We start from the raw sequence: 22,251 nt of genomic DNA, 5'->3' as shown, positions 1-22,251 counted from the left end.
TTCTCCATTGGAATGGAGCTGACTTTGCAAAAATTTTTTCTTTTAAAGAATCTATTTTTTTTTTAATTATTCATTTATTTATTTGGCTGCATTAGGCCTTAGCTACAGCACATAGGATCTCTGTTGTGTCGGGTGGATCTTTTGCCGTGGCTCACAGACTTTCTAGTTGTGGCATCTGGGCTTAGAAGTTGCAGAGCATTGGCTCAGTTGCACTGCAGCAAAATTTTCTCTCCCTCCTTCCTCCTGCCCTCTCCCTCTCTCATTAAAAAAAAAAAAGAAACCACTGGATATTATCCTCAGAAAATTGAGTAGTATTTTCCCTGTATCCTATGCTTGGAGGATGAAGCTGCATTCCCTATAAAGAGAACAAGAAAAGAAATTATTGTGTGTTAGACACCTTATTAAGCCAAGTAATTTGCCTTCATGTGGCCTAACAATTGTGTGACTTGGTATCATCATCCCCACTCTATAGAATGTTTTAAGGGACTTGTGCAAAGTCTCACTAATAAGGATCTGAACTCACAGGCAGCCAGATTCCAGAGCTTAGCGTCCCTCCTACACCACAAGGCACCCTCCCCCTGCAGCTGCTGAGACGCTCACATCCATAATCTCATTGGTGTCCACCCCAGTCCCGCATATTAGGCCGAGAAGGCCCTGTTGCACTCAGAGGAGGAAACTGCAGCTCAGAGAGGGGAGGGAAATTGTCCCAGAACAAATCCTGAGCTAACGGTGCCACAGGAACAAGAACCCAGGTGTCCTGGCCTCCTTTCCTGAGCAATTGGGGAAGAAATCAGGCACACGAGCTCTGGAGTTGGATAGAATAGGTTTAAATCCCAGCTGCCCTGTTTGTAAACCGTAACCCTGAGGAAGCTGTTACTCCCTGAGCCTCAGTTTGCTCATCTGTAAAATAAACATGAAATACCCACCTGTAGATGCTGTGTCCTATCCCAGCATCCATCTTCCTCCCCTTCCTAACTACACCCTGATACTGCGAAAGCATCTACCCCTCCCCCCACAAGGTCATGTGACTCAAGGAGCCTGACTCCCATCCCATGGTGGAGTCATGGTCTAACGTAAAGACCCTGGTCCATTTCCTAAGGCATGGGTCAGAAATAGACCTAGGATGCAGTTTGTGGGAAAGTCTTTGGGGGAAGGGGTCACTTATGAGAGAGTTTCTTATTTCTTAAGAGAGATCCTCAGGGGAGAAACGCTTCCTCTTCCTCTGACTATTGTCATGTCTGAAAGGTGACCCCCCAACCTGGTGTAGTCATCTTATTCCCCGCCCCGAGGATGAAGCAGTGTAGAGGGGAGCAGAGCTGAGACAGAACCGGGTCCTGTGGTCCAGCCACTGACTCATCCGTGGCAGGAGTCCCCCATCTCTCTGGACGCCCAGTTAAATGAGATAATCCATGGAGTCCGAGGAATCCAGGTTTCTGTAAGTAGACACTGGGAGGAGGCCTGACAGAGGCTTGAGGGAGGTCCACCCGCTGTGACGAGTCCTGTAAACCGCCGAGTGCAGCGCCTGGTGGCTGCCAGCACTAAACCGACGGGAGCTGCTTCTCCACCGGGGGTTGCTTGCCCACCGTGGGACAACACCACCAAATACTCTGTGCGGTGTGGAGTGCTGGCCAAGACCCTGTGCCCCGCATTGGCCTCCCTGGGTCTAAACTCCAGTTCTGGCACTTACATCAGAGGTGTGTGACCTTGGGCCAGTCATTTAATACTTCAGTGCCTCAGTTTCCCCACCTGTGACATGGAAATGACAGTAATGGTACCTGCTTCTTAGGGTTACTGCAAAGGTGAATGAGCTGAGATCTGTGAGGCTCCCAGAAGTGTGTGACACGGTTGTAAGTGCTCAAATGTTAGCTGCTATCGTCATCGCTGTTCTGAAAAGGTTACCAAGATCTTGGCAGGCTGGAATTTATTTTGACCTCCTGCCTAGTGATGATGAATGTAGTTTATGATAGCTCAGTTGGTAAAGAATCCACTTGCAATGCAGAAGACCCTGGTTCGATTCCTGGGTCAGGAAGATCGGCTGGAGAAGGGATAGGCTACCCACTCCAGTATTTTTGGGCTTCCCTTGTGGCTCAGCTGGTAAAGAATCTGGCAGCAAAGCGGGAGACCTGGGTTCAATCCCTGGGTTGGGTTGGGAAGATCCTCCGGAGAAGGGATAGGGTACCCAGTCCAATATTCTTGCCTAGAGAATTCCATGGACTGTATAGTCCTGCTGCTGCTGCTAAGTTGCTTCAGTTGTGTCCGACTCTGTGTGACCCCATAGACGGCAGCCCACCAGGCTCCCCCATCCCTGGGATTCTCCAGGCAAGAACACTGGAGTGGGTTGCCATTTCCTTCTCCAATGCGTCAAAGTGAAAAGTGAAAGGGAAGTCACTCAGTCGTGTCCGACTCTTAGTGACCCCATGGACTGCAGCCCACCAGGCTCCTCCATCCATGGGATTTTCCAGGCAAGAGTACTGGAGTGAGGTGCCATTGCCTTCTCCGAGTCAGACATAACTGAGTGACTTTCACCTTCACCTGTGATGGCAGTGCTTCTAGTCACCAGAAGAGGGACCCCTTCTGAGGTCCAAGAAAGATTTTTTTTTATTTAAACTTTTTATTTTGTATTGGAGTACAGCTGATTAGTTCTCCCCTGGTAGCTCAGTCGGTAAAGAGTCTGCCTGCAATGCAGGAGACCAGCGTTCAATCCCCGGGTCAGGAAGATCCCTGGAGAAGGAAATGGCTACCCACTCCAGTACTCTTGCCTGGAAAATCCTATGGACAGAGGAGCCTGGCGGGCTACAGTCCATGGGGTCACAAGAATCGGACACAACTGAGCAACTAAACCACCACCGTAGACGATTAAGAACGCTGTGATAGTTCAGGTGAAGAGCGAAGGGATTCAGCCACACATGTGTACGAGTGAGCTCTTAGCAATGAATTGTCGCAGGAGATGCGTACTGGCAAAGCGAAAGACTTTACTGGGAAGGGGTGCCAGGGTGGAGACCTAGGGTGAAGGAGCCGAGGAGACCTGCTCTGCCATGTAGCTCGCTGTCGTATGATTCACGGTGATGGGGTTAGCTTTCTGGGCTGTCTCTGGCCATTCATCTTGCCTGTGCCATATTTGGTGCCATTCATCTTGCCTGTGCCATATTTGGTCTGACTCAGGTCCTTTTTGGTGGCATATGCATCTCTCAGTCGCCATGGATTCCAGCATGAGGGTTTCTAGGAGGTTGGTAGGACATATTATGGGCTGGAGTCTCCTCCCTCCTTTTGGCCCCTCCTAAATTCTCCACCTAGTGTGTTCTTTATCTGGACCTCCTGTTATGAGACAACTCATGTGAGGTGTTATTATCATGCATGGCCAGGATGGGCAATTTCAGCTACTGGTTCCCTAACTCTGGGAGACCTGGGTTCCAGTTCAGACACTGCCACAAACTTGCTGTGTGACCTTTATAGAAACATTTCCATCTTTGGGCTCAGTATGGTCAGATATGTAAGAGAGGGACCACACCCTTGAGAGCTCTTCAACTGCTGACCTCTTCCATTGCTCCCCTGGCATGTCTTTGCTCTGTGTCCAGATGTGAGTGGGCCCTAGACCCCCTCAGGTACCAGGATGGTGAAGGAACTTGGCAGGTGTCTGTGGGTTAGGATCCTTCCTCCTGCTCCTGTTAGGAGCTGACTGCGGAAGTCCTGGGGCCACAGGGAAGTGCAGTCTGTTTTAACGCAGCTGTCATCTTGAAATTCTTCCTGAATTTTGAACAAAGGCCCCTGGCCTTCCATGCCACCCTGGGCCTCGCTGATGATGGAGTGGCCTGCTTTAGGTTCATGTGCCTGAGCCCTGAGTCCATTCGCTGAGCTGGGTGTGGGGTTAACCAGCCATGCCGACTGAGAGTGGGGAAAACTGGCTTGGCAGAGGCAAATAGACACGCTCTAACCAAGAGGAGGGGCTGATGCCTCATGGGCAAAGTTAGACAGGTGCCCACATCAGTATGGAAGTGGGAAAGGTGCGAGGAGGGGTGGAAACTCTGTGCCAGTCTAATGCCTCCTTACCTTGAACCTCCACAGTGAGTGCATTTTTGTGGAGAGCATCACACAACCGTGTTAGTGATACTCAACCCTTTCCCATGCCAGGCACTGTGCTATTTCCCATTTCATCCTCGCTGCAACCCCATGACATGAGTTTATTAACCCAGTGCTAATGATAAGTATTATCAAGTTAATACTAAAGTTAACTAACATAAGTTAATAGTAAATATTAGTCACTTAATGTTAAGAGGCATTGTCTCTTCATCCCAACAGGACAACCAGCTAAGGAGTGCCACCCACAAGCCCGTGATGGGCACAGTGGGGTGAGAGGCTTCCTGTGTGTTCCCGGCATCCTCTGCTCCCACCCTGCATGGTCCCCATCACTCCACTGCAATGGCCGGTTACCTGAGTCTCCTCTGCAGATGGTGAGCTGAAGGTGTGCTGGACAACCATGGGGTTCTGGGACCGGGCACAGAACTTGGCTCCTGTCAGTAAAGGCGATAGGGACAGACAATAAAGAAAGATAGAAGGAAATGCAGATGTTTAAAGGACTCTGCGTCAGGCAGAAAAATGAGAAGGAAATGGGGAGGAAATTGAGATAGAAGGAAGCCAGGTGCAAGGAAGTTCGGAAGGTAAACTCCATAGGTGTGCTCGGGAGATAAAGTTCCATCAGCAAGGATAGAAAAACGGCTGACAAATGGTGACCAGCAGAAGCAAGCAGTCCTAACAGTGCATCAGACTGATAATAGAACTTCGTATAATTTAGTGGAATATAATCTTGTATTGACTTGTAGGCGTGCTGATGGTTGTGATATTGATATTTGCATTCCAATACTGTTTTGTGAGCAATGCATGTAGGTTAAAGCAAATATATTGTGTGCGATAACAATCATTCTCACATATTGTGAGAGAAGAGAGATTAAAAACATGCAGTAGGGAACCCTGTGCTGCTGTAGATCATCAATATGATTTCTCTGTCTCTCTCTCCCTCCCCTGAAAGGGCAGAGAAGCAATGATATTACAGTACAAAGCAACACATTAAGCCACCAGGTCTTGATATCTAAATACCGTTTCCCATTTAAAAAAATAATCCTGAGCTTCTTGGAGCAGTGGCTGATTCCAGGTATGGGGCAGAAAAATTACAAGGTGAGCCTGGAAGTTGGTTGTCCCAGAAAGCACGGAGGCGCTCAAGAGCTACTGGAGACATATCTGAGGGTCACAGAGGCCAGCTTAAAGGGACTCCCAGTGGCTGAGTCTGAGCATCAAAAAAACCCAATGATACTGATGCATCATAACATAATTTAATAAGACAAACATCCCTGGATCCATGGAGATAGCCAAAGGTTAAAAGTGCTGCCACTCAGAGGTGTAGTGTTCAGCCTCAGGCCTCCTTCTGTTGTCAAGAAGGCATAAAGAGACCACCAGGAGGAATCTGGGGAAACAAAGGTTAGGAACAGTTCTACATACATAATATTGTGAAGTAAAGACTCCAATACTTTGGTGACCTGATACAAAGAGCCAACTCATTGGAAAAGACCCTGACGCTGGGAAAGATTGAAGGCAGGAGGAGAAGGGGGCAGCAGAGGATGAGATGGTTGGATGGCATCACCAACTCAATGGACAAGAATTGGAGCACACTCCGGGAGATAGTAAAGGACAGGGAATCCTGGTGTGCTGCAGTCCATGGGGTGGCAAAGAGTTGGACACAACTTAGCGACTGAATAATAACAACAGCAGCAAAGAGACTTCATGGTGAAAGTGAAGTGAAGAGAAAATCCCTGACTCTTTGCGACCCCATAGACTATATAGTCCATGAACTTCTCCAGGCCAGAATGCTGGAGTGGGTTGCCTTTCCCTTCTCCAGGGGATCTTCCCAACCCAGGGATTGAACCCAGGTCTCCCACATTGCAAGCAGATTCTTTACCAGCTGAGCCACAAGGGAAGCCCACTTCAGGGCGAGAGAGGAGGCATTTGCTCACCTGTGTTTTAAATGGGAATTGCACTAGAGTTCCAGATTTCCTGCTTTCCCCAGGCAATCTGACCCTCATTCCTGCATGGAAACAATCAGCTGGAAAGAGCAGCAGACTTTGGGATGGGCTCTGCGTCCTGCGGCTCACCAGTGCTGGGCCCCTTCTCTTTGTGTCGCCTGCCTGGTCCCCGAAGTCATCAGTAGTTATGACCGGTACTTAAAACTGCGCCTCTGAGAGCTAGAGTCTGCGTTAGGAGTCAGAGTCCAACCACCCTCCCCACATCATGCAGCTACCTCCTCTTTAGCCCCCATTCTGGGGAGAAGGAAATTATCACATGAAATAGGGGGAGAAGTAGATTGAACTGGAGTGAGACCACTCCCTAGGCATAAAGAGTAGGATTTTCCAAAACAATTCAGTGGAAGGCTTCCTGATTAATATATGAAGAGGGAGGCTTTTTTGGGGTGGGGAGGGGCGGGGAGGCTCTTTTGAAGGGAGGCCAAATATAATGATGGGACGGAATTGAGGGATAGGGTTAGGAAGCAGGTGAAGGGTTTAAGTTCTTAAATGCTGCAGAAGACATTGGTGGTTGTGCACCCAATAATTATCCTACTCTTCTTCTGACTCACAGAACCCCAACTTCATTCAGGCAACAATGTACCCCACCACAGAAAGTGAACCATGATTCAGTTCAGTTCAGTTCAGTCGCTCAGTCGTGTCCGACTCTTTGTGACCCCATGGACTGCAGCATGGCAGGCCTCCCTGTCCATCACCAACTCCCAGAGCTTACTCAAACTCATGTCCACTGAGTCGCTGATGCCATCCAGCCATCTCATCCTCTGTCATCCTCTTCTCCTCCTGTCCTCAATTTTTCCCAGCATCAGGGTCTTTTCAAATGAGTCAGTTCTTCACATCACAAGGCCAAAGTATTGGAGTTTCAGCTTCAGCATCAGCCCTTCCAATGAATATTCAGGACTGATTTCCTTTAGGATGGACTGGTTGGATCTCCTTGCAGTCCAAGGGACTCTCAAGAGTCTTCTCCAGCACCACAGTTCAAAAGCCAAAACGGCAGCTCCTTTGTTAGTGATGGGTTTGGTCATGGACCTGGATCCAGTTCTGTCCAATGAGACAGAATATGTGGATGCTGTCATGTGAAGAGGTGATAATTGGAAATACAACAGGCATCTTGCCACCATTGGGGAAAAAAACTCAAAAACTCAAAAGCCAACGTGCTAAGGAAGGTTGAATAAAAGGATGAAAAGAGCATGGTATTGATGATGTGTTGATGGACAAACCATCTCTAGGCTGCCCTTTATCCCGTTCCCATGGACTAGGGGAAACATTATGTTTGGTGTACAGCTACTGTTGTCTCTTTAATGGTTCCAGGCTTCAAAAAGCATGGTGGGAGTGGAGAATCTACAGACAAGGCAATGAGGAAAGCGTGGCCTGGTCCATGGAGAAGTGGCAGCATCCTGTTGAGGAGAGGGACACAAGAATCCTAAGTGATGATGAGCAACAGAGATAAGAGGTCACCCTTAGGATTGCTGGAAGGAGTTGAGTCATTATAGCTCCAGGAAACACTGCCAAGCAGACAACTTGAAAAGAATTTAAGAGGAAAACCTCTTCTTTCTCAGTGGGAGATGACCTTGAAATGAGAGAGGGAAGCTGATGATTCAAGGTGGTAAGAAAGTATAAAGTTATTAGCATGCAATGCTCTACCTATGGAGCATGATAAGCCATGCCAGAGAACCTATGTTTCAGGCATGATCACCTGATGAAGAAATATGCTGCTGCTGCTAAGTCATTTCAGTCATGTCCGACTCTGTGTGACCCCATAGACAGCAGCAAGAACACTGGAGTGGGTTTCCATTTCTCCAATGCATGAAAGTGAAAAGTGATATTGAAGTCGCTCAATCGTGTCCGACCCTTAGCGACCCCATGGACTGCAGCCCACCAGGCTCCTCCGTCCATGGGATTTTCCAGGCAAGAGCACTGGAGTGGGTTGCCATTGCCTTCTCCAATGCATGAAAGTGAAAAGTGAAAGTGAAGTTGCTCAGTCGTGTCCGACCCTCAGCGACCCCATGGACTGCAGCCCACCAGGCTCCTCCATCCATGGGATTTTCCAGGCAAGAGTACTGGAGTGGGGTGCCATTGCCTTCTCCAGGAGGAAACATGATGTTTGATCAAAGGCTGTTTTGGTCAAAAGCTCACATCCTAGATGAGCTACTTGATGACTTGTTTGTGTTGTCACTACCAGAGGTGGTATAAACTAGTAAAGGTTGAGAGTATGGCTTCTGGAACAAGACTCTTTAGGTTTGAAACTTTGCTTTGTCACTTGATGGTTGTACGACCTCCGAGCCTCAGTTTTATCCAAGCAAGAATACCAGAATGGGTTGCCATTTCCTCCTCTAGGAGATCTTCCTGACCCAGGGATCGAACCCACATCTCTTACATCTCTTGCATTGGTAGGCAGATTCTTTACTGCTAGTACCACCTGGGAAGCCCATCAGTAAGTGTAAAATTAAGTTTATTATAGAATCTACCTTATAATGTTGTTATTAGGAATAATTTAGGCAATAAATAGGTTATTTGTAGACTAGTACCTAGTAAGCAGATTTTAAATGTTATTACTCTGTCTACCTGTAACCTTGACCTTAAATAAGAGAAGTCCACCTTCATATCCCAGTTTCTGCCGCTAGACTGGAATCCAAAGCAGTGTGCCCATCTTTGCTTTATCAAAACTCACTCCCTCTTTGTCCCCACTCCCCCTCTGTGGGAAATCACATTTTCCCTAATACCCCCTCGCTCCTTGGCCCCATTCAGCATGTATCCCTGAGTTTACCCCAAGGTTCATTCATCCAGAGAAGGCTTCACCACCTAGATTACTCCTGGTTCTTGTCTTTTACCTGAACTCCAGAAGCGCCTGTTGTCAGAGCCCTGTCCTGCCTGCCTGTTTGCCAACTTGCTCAGTGGCTGCCATGTCACATCACAAAGACTGTGAGCCCCGGCATGGGGTGCCAGGCATGGGAACGTGTTCTGTGTCTTCCTCTGCATCCTCCCCCACCACACACACACCTGATCTGTGCCCATCAGAGCCTGCTAGATGTGTGACTAACATCATTCAATCATGTACCTCCCTCTCATCTTCACTCCCACCCCAACTCTAGTCCTAATCACCAAATTCTTTTTCCCTTTTTTGTGGGGGTGGGGGTGGGGGTTGTGCAATGCAGCTTGCTGCAGTGGAAGCACAGAGTCCTAACCACTGACCTGCATGGGAATTCCCTCCTTCTCTCCTTATGTATCTTTTGTCAACCCACAAACATACTCCAGAATCTGCAGACTTAAAAAACAAAGGAAAAGGCAAACCGAGAACCTCCCTTAACAACACATCCCTTTTCCAACAGCTGTTCCATTGCTCTACTTTTTTCTATAGCCAACCTGATCGAAAAACTTGACTATTCTTGTCTCCTGGGACTTTCAGACTTTTTGATCATGACCCATAGTAAGAAACACAATTTACAAAGCAACCCCTGTCCTTTACACACACAGAGTGTGTAAGCACATACACTCACACAATCACCCACACTCACACACATGTACTAGGACACATACAGTCACACAAACACACATATGAAATAGAAACAAACATTTCATAAAATATTATTCATGGAAAATACACTGAGACTTTCCATTCCATTCAATGCTATGTTATGCCATTTCAATTAAAAAAAAAAACAAAAAAACACTAACTAACTGCTATAGACTGACTGTGTCCCACCACCCTACCTGCTGCCACCAAATCCATATGTGAGACTTGGTCCCCATGGTGATGATATGTGGAGGTGGAGCCTTGGAAAGGTGATGAGGTCATGAGAGTGGAGCCCTCATGAATGGGATTAGTGCCTTTATAGCAGAGGCTTGAGAGAGCTCCTTCACTACTTCCTCCAGGTGCAGAAGGCATCCTCTCCATTTGAGAAGATGACTGTATACCTGGAGGTGGTCCTCACAAGACACTAACCCTGCCAGCACCTTCATCTCAGACGTCCAGCCTCCAGAACTGTGAGAAATAACTGCTGTTGTTTATAAGCCACCCAGTCAATGGCATTTTTATTGTAACAGCCTAAACAGACTAGTGAAAGTGAAGTCGCTCAGTCGTGTCCGCCTCTTTGCGACCCGTGGACGGCAGCAGCCCACCAAACTCCTCCGTCCATGGGATTCTCCAGGCAAGAATACTGGAGTGGGTTGCCATTTCCTTCTCCAGACTAAGACACTGCCTAAACTGTTGCTCCACTTCCTTTCTCCTATTAACACTGTGACATTGAGAAACGTTTAAATATATTTAAGGTCAAAGGACAGTACAATCAACTTTGTGGTTACAACTGAGAATTTACAAATATTAACACTGCTATGTGTCCTTCGGACTTAAAAACATGTCCCCTACACTGCCTCCACCCAGCTCCCCTTTCTCTTGCTCCCTCTTTGGAAGCAGAAATTGAGCTTGTATTCTGGCTGTGTTCTTAAACTTCTACTAAATCTATGTTGCATCTACAAAAAGATATATTTTTCTAAGTATTTGAAATTTTTGTACGTCACATTTAAGTTTTGGGTTTTCAATTCACGTCACTTTTTGCATAAGATGTGAGCTCAGGATGGCAAGTGTATAGGATTTTGGACACAGTTGTCCCAACATCCTTCATCAAAGTACATACTCTCTCTCCATTGAACGAAATGCCTTCTGTATCAAACAGCAAGGTTTTGTGTATTGGCTCTGTTTCAGGGGCATTTCTTCTTTAATTCACTTCCATCTAGCTTACATCACCATCTCTTGACTAAAAGCAGTCTTCTCAGGGTCCCTGATTTATGTCTAGTGAAGTTGTTTCTATTTTCATCTTTACTGCCCTTTCAGAAGTTTCGGGAGAATTGGCATCCTCATACTTCTTTGACTCTAGGACAACCTACTTCTCCTGGTTTTCCTCCTGCCAAGAGGGCTGCCCCCTTTCCATCTCCTTTGCGGGTGCCTTCTGCTCTACCCAGTCCCAGCACTCCTCCTTCTGCAACCCCTCTTTGGTTCAAAAACAAAAGAACACAAATATGTTTCCAAAGAAGAGAAATGAAGCCAGGCATAACCAAAAGAGGAACATAACACATCCCTTTTTATTACCCATCACCTAATTCCCTACAGGCTTTCCTTGTGGCTCAGCTGGTAAAGAATTGGCCTGCAATGCAGGAGACCTGGGTTTGATCCCTGGGTTGGGAAGATCCCCTAGAGACGGGAAAAGTTACCCACTCCAGTATTTTGGCCTGGAGAATTCCATGTCCATGGGGTTGCAAAGACACAGATACAACTGAGCCACTTTCACTTTCACTTTCTGCTTCCCCTCAGAGGTACGTGGACTATTTATTGGTGGGGGGGAGTGCAGAGCATGTGAGTTGCCCACACGCCCTCCCCCCATCCACTCTCCCCTTTATCTTCTGTAATCTAACTGCTCAGAAGTTAGATTAGGAAACATAAAGCATTGACCAGCTTCAACTGGTTTTGCTTCCTTAAAAATAGGTTGTTGATTAATCAGACCTGGAGTCACTTCGGAGCTAGCACTGCGCATGTGCAAGATGGGACCGCCACCCCCACCCCCACCCCATCCCCACCCCACCCCGCCCAGGTCTCCAGGATGATTCCAGAATCAAGAATCTTCTCTCTAGGGAACTCAAAGAATAGAAATGTTGCCACCCGAGTTCTTTAGGAAGCAAGAAGTCCTTCCAATATTAAAAAAAAAAAGTCCTGCTTCAAAGCAGTACAAGTAGCTCTGTTACCATAGGTGGACTGATTCCAGACTAGCCAGTCAGCTTCCAAGTTCAAAATTCACTTAACCCTGGATAGGGCAGACAGCTTTGATCCCGGCCTCCTGTCTCCTTGTCAGTCGACCCCCTAATCAAGCATTTTCTTTTCTCAAAAGCCAGTGCCATGGTATTGGCAATGGCAACCCACTCCAGTACTCTTGCCTGGAAAATCCCATGGACGAAGGAGCCTGGTGGGCTGCAGTCCATGGGGTCGCTAAGAGTCGGACACAACTGAGCGACTTCACTCTCTCATGGTATTGGCTTCTATGCGTGTTAGGCAGCAAGCCCTTGCTAGGTAACGTTTCCCTCCCACACAGCTGTCTGCAGCTGTGTGACTGAGTTCTGGCTTGAGATGGAGAAGTGGAATTGGTGTGTGCAACTGCAGAGATACTCCCTCAAAGAAAAAGACCGACTCTTCTCCTGTTTGCTCCTTTCTGCAGTTTGGTTGCCAGAACAGCCGCTTTGTTGTTCATGTCCGCTTTGGTGTTGTGACATGTTCGTGTCACTCAGTCATGTCCTACTCTTTGCGACCCCATGGACTGCAGCACACCAGGCTTCCCTGTCCTTCACCATCTCCTGGAGCTTGCTCAAACTCATGTCCATTGAGTTGGTGATGCCATCCAGCCATCTCCTCCTCTGTTGTTCCCCTTCTCTGCTGCTGCTGCTAAGTCACGTCAGTCGTGTCCGACTCCGTGCGACTCCATAGACGGCAGCCTACCAGGCTCCTGTCCCTGGGATTCTCCAAGCAAGAACACTGGAGTGGGTTGCCATTTCCTTCTCCAATGCATGAAAGTGAAAAGTAAAAGTGAAGTCGATCAGTCGTGTCCAACTCTTCCCAAGCCCATAAACTGCTCCCCTTCTCTGCCTGCCTTCAATCTTTCCTGGCATCAGGGCCTTTTCTAATGAGCTGACTTTTTGCATCAGGTGGTCAAAGTATTGGAGCTTCAGCTTCAGCATCAGTCCTTTCAATGGATATTCAGGACTGATTTCCTTTAGGATGGACTGGTTTGGTCTCCTTGCAGTCCAAGGAACTCTCAAGAGTCTTCTCCAGCACCACAGTTCAAAAGCATCAGTTCTTTGCCTGGGACCCTCCAATATGGGGGAGTGTTTTCCCACAGGAAGTAACCGTGTGATGCCAGCTGGCAGTCCTTCAATTCAACTCAATGCTGATGCTCTTCACATGCAGATATGTCAGCTGCCAGGAGCAAGTCTCAGCCCCACAAGACTTCAGGTGCCAATTGCAAGTGCAGGTCTTCAGCTGTGTTTCTGACCAAGCAGCTGTAAATCAGAGGTCCCCATCTCGCCCAGCTTGATTTCCATTGATTTGCTAGCGTGGATCACAGAACTTAGGAAACCAGTTTGCTTATTAGAGTGTGTGTGTGCTCATTTGTGTCTGACTCTGCAACCTCACGGACTGTAGCCCTTCAGGCTCCTCTGTCCATGGAATTTTCCAGGCAAGAATACTGAAACAGATTGCCGTTTCCTACTCCAGGAGATCTTCCCTACTCAGGGATCAAACCTAAGTCTTATGCATAGGTAGGCCGATTCTTTACCACTGCACCACTTGGGAAGCCCCACTTACTAGGTTATTGACTTACTATAAAAGAATACAACTCAGGAACAGCCAAATGGAAGAGATACACGGACTAAGGTATGTAAAAAGGGGTGTGGATCTTCTAGGCTTTTTGCCAGCCTAGGAACTTTCCGAACCCCTTCCTTTTGGGCTTTTATGCAGGCTTTGTTATGTAAGTTGATTGATTAAATCATTGGCTATTGGTGATTGAACTCAATCTCCAGCCCTTCTCCCCTCCCCAAAGGTGGGAGTGGGACTTAAAGCTCCTACCTTTTAATCGCCGTGGTTGGTTCCTGCGGTCCCATTCTTAGGTATTTTCCAGAAGTCACCTTATTAACATAAACTCGGATGTGGTTGAAAGGTGTTTGTTATAGATATCAAGACACTCTCTTACCACTTAGGAGATTGTGAGGGTTTTAGGAACTCTGTGTCAGAAAGGGGGACAAAGACCAAATATATATTTCTTATTATAAGTCATTATATCAGAGACCCTAAGACAGAGAAGGCCTGAGATGCTGTTCCAACCCCAAAGAACTTGTATACAGGAGAGGAATATGCATACTGTTGACGAGTAGTTTCAAGGGATTAGATCTGGTCAGCAGAGTCCCTGCAAAACTATGGATGGAGGTTCATAACATTGTACAGGAGGCAGTGAAACCTTTGTTATTTGGGATTTTTCTCACATCCAAAATTGACCTAGCTCAAGCTAGATACCCTTTTGGAGTCTTTATTAACACGTGTATCTTTCTTTCCCATAAGTGAATTCATGTATGAGTCTGTGGCTGATTTTTTTCACTAAACAATACAGTTCACTCCTTGGTCCTCATCACCTTCCATACTTCATTCATTCCTACAGCTTGTGGATCCTTTTGACCCTCACCCTCTCTTCACCCTCACTGTCACCCCCCTAGTCCAAGTCACCACTGTTGTTGTTCAGTCGCTAAGTCTTGCCCAGCTCCTTGTGACCCCACCGACTGCAGCACGCCAGGCTTCCCTGTCCTTCACTATCTCTCAGAGCTTGCTCAGACTCATGTCTATTGAGTCAGTGATGCCATCCAACTATCTCGTCCTCTGTCATCCCTTCTCCTGCCTTCAATCTTTCCCAGCATCAAGGTTTTTTCCAATGAGTTGGCTTTTCACATCAGGTGGCCAAAGTATTGGTGTATTGGAACTTCAGCTTCAGTATCAGTCCTTCCAATGAATATTCAGGGTTGATTTCCTTTAGGATTGACTGGTTTGATCTCTTTGCAGTCCAAGGGTCTCTCAAGAGTCTTCTCCAGCACCACGGTTTCTTTCCTTTTTTTAATGAGTAGCAGAGCTAAATTTTTTTGTTGTTTCACTGTTGTCATTATTTTGGTCCCTGAGGCTTGCTAGATCTTAGTTCCCTGACCAGGGATTGAACCCACAACCTTGGCTGTGAAAGCTTCAAGTTCTCACCACAAGACCTCCAGGGAATTCCCCTACCATAATTTCTAAGTTTTGCCAACTGATCATTCTGCTTCCACTCTTGCCTAGAGGTAGAACCAGTTTATTCTTCGATCCATTTTTCACCTAGTGTTCAGTATGATTTTTTTTAAAAAACTGAGCCAAGCCATGTCAGTCTGTGTTAAAAACCCTTCAGTACTTTCCTGCCTTATGTAGCATGAAATTGAAGCCCTTTAACAGGCCTACAAAGCTGAGGGGCATCCTCTGACTCCACTTCTTTTTCACCGCTGCATGTCTCTTGATTCCTTTCTCCATCATCAAGCCCTTTGCTGTCTCTGTCATATGTCATCTGGAGCATCCTTCCTACAGTATATGCCCCACTGCCGCTGCTAAGTCGCTTCAGTCATGTCCGACTCTGTGCGACCCCATAGACAGCAGTCTACCAGGCTCCCCCGTCCCGGGGATTCTCCAGGCAAGAACACTGGAGTGGGTTGCCATTTCCTTCTCCAGTGCATGAAAGTGAAAAGTGAAAGTGAAGTCGCTCAGTCGTGTCCGACTCTTAGCGATCCCATGGACCACAGCCTACCAGGCTCCTCTGTCCATGGGATTTTCCAGGCAAGAGAACTGGAGTGGGGTGCCATTGCCTTCTCCGATGTGCCCAACTAGTACCTGCTAAAATGTCACCTCCTTAAAGAGGCTTTCCCTTAGCTCGCTTTGTGCTCTATTTCTCTTATAACCCTCATCACAATTTGTAATTATATATACATCTGTTCACTGACTTGGTCAGTCTCTCCCTCTCCTGCTTTCTCCAGAACCAAGGACCCTGCTTGTTTCAAGTATCAGTCCATCCTCAGGAGCAACCAGAGATCCAGACACACAGAAGGAACTCAGTAAATACCTGTCAAATGAAAGAACCCCGGTTTAGAGTTAAGAAACTTTGGTTCAAGTACCATCTTAACTGCTTACAGGCTGTGCCACCTTGGGGAAATCAATCAACTTTCTGAGCCTATGGGGAACATGCGGAAAATGAAGCCTGCCCTGATTATCTCATAGGATTGAAGTGAAAATCAAACGAGATGAGGTAAGGTCAACTTTTTAAACTATGAACAAATGTGAGGGGTTAATTTGCTGTGGAGGTGGAGAAAACATGATGTGAGAACTTAGAATGAGAACCTACTTTCTCAAATACCTGAATGTAAAGTAGGCCTCTGTAAACTGGTCTGTCCAAGGCCTTGTTAATAATAACTGTTGATTCCTGGTCATTTCCTCCCATTATACAGCTGTAAACGGAGGGTTTTCTTGGCATACAAACTTTAGCGCTACGTACACCATCAGTTTCAGTAAATGAGTCCTTTTGAATTAAGAATGAGGAGTTTAGTGGCAGCTGCTAGCTGAAATGAAAGTTTTTTGCTAAGAACAATAAAACCTTCCCTTCCTTGCCCCTTGATCTGCTTGGCTTAGTTTGCTGGTGATGGCTGGGGTGTGGTATTTACAGAAAAGTTAAGAAAAGTGCAGGAGGTGGCCTGCTCCTTTGCTCTGGATGCCTACGTGGTGTAAATAATCCTCTTTTAATCACAGTCTAAACATGTTCCTAAAACAAGATGTTGGTGCCAAAAAGAATTCCAGGAGGCATTACTCTGATGGTGGGGGGCTTGGAAGGGGGAGTAGGGATGAGTGGGTTAAATAATAGAATCATCAGCCCCACTGGGTTTGGGCAGGGGGGTGGGGTACACACTTTTGTTGTGTGGATTACCAAAGAAAGAATTGAAACTTCGCTTTTCCTTTTAATAATCACCTTACTCTAATAGTACTTCTGCTGTTTAAACTGTAAAGAATGTGGTCCTGTTTTCTCCTTCACAACACATCTATACAAACACATTGGATTTTTTTAAAAGAAATACTTTATTGGTGGATAGTTTTAGATATCTACAAAGCTGCAAGAATAGTACAGAGTTCCTGTATCATCACTTATCTTCCCTAATGTCAACATCTCACTATGGTACATTTGTCACAGTTAAAAAGCGATATTGGTATATTATTATTATTATCAATTAAAATCAAAGCTCTATTCAGATTGCCTTAGTTTTACCTACTGTCCTTTTTCTGTCCTGGGATCATATTTGATTGGGATTGTTTTGCTTTTTTGTTTGTTGTTTAAATGTTTTTAAAAATTTTTCTATGAAAGTATAGTTAATTTACAATATTGTATTTGTTTCTGTGTTTAGCAAAGTGATTTAGTTGTATTTATACATGTATATATTCTTTTTCAAATTGTTTTCCCATTTAGGTTATTAGGGAATATTGAGTTTCCTGTGCTATACAGTAGGTCCTTGTTGATTATATATTTTAAATATAGTAGTATGTGTATATATAAATTGGAGAAGGCAATGGCACCCCACTCCAGTAGTAGTATGGGCTTCCCTGGTAGGTCAGATGGTAAAGAATCTGCCTGTAATGCGGGAGACCTGGGTTCGATCCCTGGATTGGGAAGATTCCCTGAAGGAGGGCATGGCAACCCACTCCAGTATTCTTGCCTGGAGAATCCCCATGGACAGAGAAGCCTGGTGGGCTGCGGCCCATGGGGTCACAGAGAGCAGAGAGTCGGACACAACTGAATGACTAAGTACAAGTGTATGTCAAGTCCAAACTCCCAGTTTATCCCTGCTCCCCATCTTTCCCCTGGCTGGGATTGTTTTTACATCAACATCAAAGTCATTAAAAAAAAAACCAAACACAAATGTAAAAACAGGGAAACTATTTTTTTTGTTTTTGTTTGTTTGTTTTTTTTTGAGAGCATAAGTTTGCAGGCTTACAGGTCTTTGCCAGGAAAACCATTTCTTTTTTGTGTTTTAAGCCACACCATACAGCATGCAAGGATCTTAGTTCCCCAGCCAGGGATCGAACCTGTGCCCCCTGCATTGGGAGTGTGGAGTCTTAACCACTGGACAGCCAGGTAGGTTCCATAAAAAAAAATTTTTTTTAATTTATTTGTTTTTAATTGGAAGATAATAGAAAAACCTTTTTATAGTTATTTAACAACATCTTTCCAAATTCAGACTGTGGGTCTCCAGCTAAAGACACTTTTTAAAAGAAAGCATGAATATCTACCCGAAGGACCCTACGTAGAGGCTGCGATTGGTAGTGGAGTGAGGAGAAGGAGCGGAGGCTTGCATTCTGTGGCGCCACTGCCCTTAGTGGAAAGAGATTGTGCTGGAGTCTCTGCCATCTCAGTAATTAGGTGAAAGTTATGCACCCTCATTTTCTTGTTCTTTGTATGCAGGTATTGATGCTTCCATGGGGGTTTGTAGTAAATGTGAGTTGCAAAGTAAATGAAAGTGTTAGCAATATGCCCCGCATACCAGGACTCAGTAGCCATTACAGTTATTCTTTTATATTTAAAGAAAGGGAGCAAGGCATTTTGGAAATGTTTTACTCAGGGACTGCTTGTTTCAGTTCATTGCCGCTGAATAAAAACACCTTAATGTCACTGACCACAAACACACTCAGCCACATTCTTCCCTCTATATGGTTTCCTCTTCCTATGCCATAAAAATCATACCATCCTTCAAGACCTGGGGCAGATTTCTCCACAAAACATTCTCAGATGCTCTCAATGCTGGGAAAAGGGGATAACCAAGATCTATGAGTCTGTTCCCTCATCTGTAAAATGGGATTTAAAGTAGTCATGGTGGATTAAGGGAAATAATGTACATAAAATGCTAATCACCACATCTAGCACAGAGTACGATCCTCTGAAATAACCAGCATAACAGCAACAACAATAATAGCTTTTATTTAAGACAGGCAGTGAGAATGGAAGGAACAGTAGAAAATCTCTTAAGGACTTACGTACCAGGACAGACCTTGGAGGTTGATCCCTTGTATGGAATGGATGAGAGGAAGAGATGGGGAATGGCACTTGTCTCTAATTTTTGAGCAAGAGAAATGAAGGCTTTCTTGGAGTTATGGACAAGACTTTGGTGAAGTTTTTTAATTGTTGTTTTGTTTTTGCTTTGTTTGAATGGAGTGTTGCAACTAGGAAATATGCCAGTAGTCCTGGGCATGGTGGAATTTAACAGGTTCTTAGGATACCTGAGGGCAGGTATCCAAAGACTGCTGACTGTCTGGGTCTGGAGCTGAGGGGAGAGATGTCTGAGTGCCATGTTGGGGTGTGATAGCTTATGGTGAAAGATGTTGGATTCGTGATCTCCAAAGAAGAAGATTTAGCTTTGGGACCAGGGACCAGGCTTGATCACACAAGAGCTTTTGTGTGGCAGAGTTTTATTAAAGTGAAAAAGGGACAAAGAAAGCTTCTGACATAGACATCAGAGGGGGGACGGACAGTGCCCCCCCTGTCTAGTCTTAGCAAGGGAGCTCTATACTTTTTAACTGGTTTTACAATAAGTCAAAAGAATGTCTCAAGGTTGTAAAGATCTTGCTAGACCCACTCCCACAATTTACATTTTAAGATGACAGGATTAGTCAGAAGTTTCTTGTTAAGGAGAAACATGTCCTTGAGCAAGATACATTTTTATATTGACTAAGACAAAGCAATGTAGAAAAAAATGTTTGTCCTTTTCTCCTCCTTGAGAACTCCAGACCCCTATCTCCTGGGGAACCCTGGACTTCTTATCAACCTCCCTGGAAATTGACTCTCTCAGGTGCCCCATCAAACCAGAGAGAGGGGGAGATCACTGGCGTAACTCATAAAGGAAGTGGCATCAGGGACTAAAGATAAAAATCTTGGGAAATATCTACATTAAGAGAAATACAGAGGGTGACGAGCCCAAGGATGAGGCTTCTCCAGCTTGAGGGGCTGAGAGACATCCGGCAGTAGCTAGAGGGGAACAGAAGAGGAACGAGATTTTTCAGGGCACATTGCAGGGAAGGTCACGTATCTATGCTGATAGGGAGGTGCTAATGAGAAAGATGGGCTGGAGATGGATCGAGGATATCTGGAGGGAAGGGAAGAATTGACAGAGGAGTGAGCAAACTGAGGACCTGGGGAAGGCACCAGCTGGGGTTGCGTCTGAGTTTTTAAGTGGGAGTGGTTTGAGCTTAGCCAAATATTAGGTCGGCCAAAAATTTCACTCGGGTTTTTCTGTACGATCTTACGGAAAAGCCTGAACAAGCTTTTTGACCCCACCCAGTAGTTCCCTTCCATCTCTCCTCTAGTAAAACACTTTGTATGTTTAAAGGATGGACTCTCAAAGTGTGATGTGGGACCCTTGGGCGCCCCCGAGATCCTCCCATAGCACACAGTGGGATTTTCTGTACAATAGAGGCTGCATGTGCCGTGGTGTCTCCTCACGGCTAATGGGAGTCTTGTGTTTCTTAGAATTTTCTAAGGCGGTGACTTTAGATTTATGTACATGTTTAGTGATTAACTTAGTTTTTTTCTCAGTACTTCTGTTGTGCTTTTACAGCTGTCTTCAGTTATACCTGCTATGACATCTGTAACCTTATTATCATCCAGTAAATTGCTGTTTTGAAATTCCCATATTTTCCTTGCATCTATGCAGAACCATAAGAAGTACAGGTGGTTGTCTTGTTTAGCAATAATATTTTTAAATTTTTGGAAAATGTTCCACTCTGTGAGATTTTGCCAAAAACTACTATTATTTTATAATTTTATATTTTATTTTAAAATGAAAGAAAATGTGCAATATATTTTTCTTATATTTAAGGGTGAATTGTTGACTTTTGAAATGGAGACTAAAAGAGTCACTTTCTCAGTCCATTGCTGCACTGTCTACTTCTGAAGATGCTAAAACCGATAAAAATAACATATCAGAGTTCAAGGAAGGCAGGAATATACTACTCCCATTCCCCACAAAAACAAAAATGAAAATTGGATGAAACAGTAGAAAAAGAAAGAAAATATGGTAAAAGTTAATTTTGTAATATTTGGCCTTTCTTGTTTTATACAACAGACCATTTGGGAATAGATGGTTCCAATTAAATTGTACATCATTCTGAGATCAATCATTCAGACTGTAAAGAAAGGAACTGAATTGCCTTTTTAAAACAAAAACAAAAGACACTGTTTGAGAATTAAGAACAGTTTGTTACAGATTTTCAGACTAGAAACAGAAAGGCCACTGGAGTAACTCACTGAGTAACTTAGCGTCTTGCATTAGCTAAGGAACTACCCTCTACCGCTGAGAGACTAATTAAAACCCTGTAAAGCCGACAATGCTGAACACCTGCTGGATGAACAGTCAGTAAAAGAAATCATGATGGTGCCCATCTCCAATGATAGAGTAACTCATCAAAGACAGAGTTAATAAACCATCTGCAAAACTGTACCTTTGCTTTGAAAATGGACAGATCTGCACAGCTGCCCAGACATCCTATTCTGTATTCCTTAGTATTCAAAACAGATAATCATCAAAGAATACCTGGAAATGCTTGACAACAGACATAAAGCCTGCTGAAATATTTAAAGTGTTGAATACCTTTTTGAATCTTAGGTTTTATTCAACCACCACCTTGACGTTTTTAGTGACAGCTCAAAGCTGGTTGTTGGTACAAGTGCTGGCACCTTGGCACAAATCAAGGCAGGGGTGCTACACTACGCCAGTGGGCATTGCTTTCTCTGCTGACTGTTGCCCAAAGACAGCCAGTTTCCATTAAGAATGTGCTTGGTGGGGCAGGAAAAAGAATTAATGTTATCAAATTCCAATGCTTGTAATCCTTTTAGTGCCTTGTATGATGACAGGGGAAGTGTGCATGAAGCATTTCTGCTACATCCCGAAATGTGATGGTTACTTAAGGAAAAGCACTTGTGCGGTTGAACTAGCCACGTTCTTCATGAGACTTCATTTTTAAAAAATATTTATTTATATTTATTTGGCTGTATTGGGTCTTAGTTGTGACGTGTGGGATCTAGCTGTCTGACCAGGGATCGAACTCAGGCCCCCTGCTTTGAGAGCATGGAGTCCTAGCCACTGGACCACCAGGGAAGTCCCCAAGACTCCATTTTTTTAAAGATTTATTGTATTTTTGGCTGTGCCGGGTGTTCGTTGCTGTGCACAGGGGCTACTCTCTAGCTGCAGTGCCCAGGCCTCTCATTGCGATGGCTTCTCTTGTTGCAGAGCACAGGCTCAGTAGTTGTGGCACGAGGGCTTTAGTTGCTCCATGGCGTGTGGGATCTTCATGGACCAGGGATCAAACCCATGTCCCCTATAGGCACATTTGTATCCACCGACCGCTAGGGAAATCCCGAAAGGAATTTGGATTTCAAATTGCTACTAACCTTTAAAAAATACCGCTTGTCCAGTTTTGCTCTTGTATCAAAGAGCCACAATCACATAAGGTTAATCAAATACTTCTTTTCCAATTGCATATTTCTATGAAGCCAAGTTTTATTCCTATTGTAATAGATTGTATAAATAGATAATTCAGCTGTCTCCTATTAAGCCA

Source organism: Bos indicus, chromosome 29 (genome assembly GCF_029378745.1).
Source record: "Bos indicus isolate NIAB-ARS_2022 breed Sahiwal x Tharparkar chromosome 29, NIAB-ARS_B.indTharparkar_mat_pri_1.0, whole genome shotgun sequence".
Lineage (NCBI taxonomy): Eukaryota > Metazoa > Chordata > Mammalia > Artiodactyla > Bovidae > Bos > Bos indicus.
The sequence above is the reverse complement of the archived record's forward strand: the minus strand, read 5'-3'. Positions refer to the sequence as shown.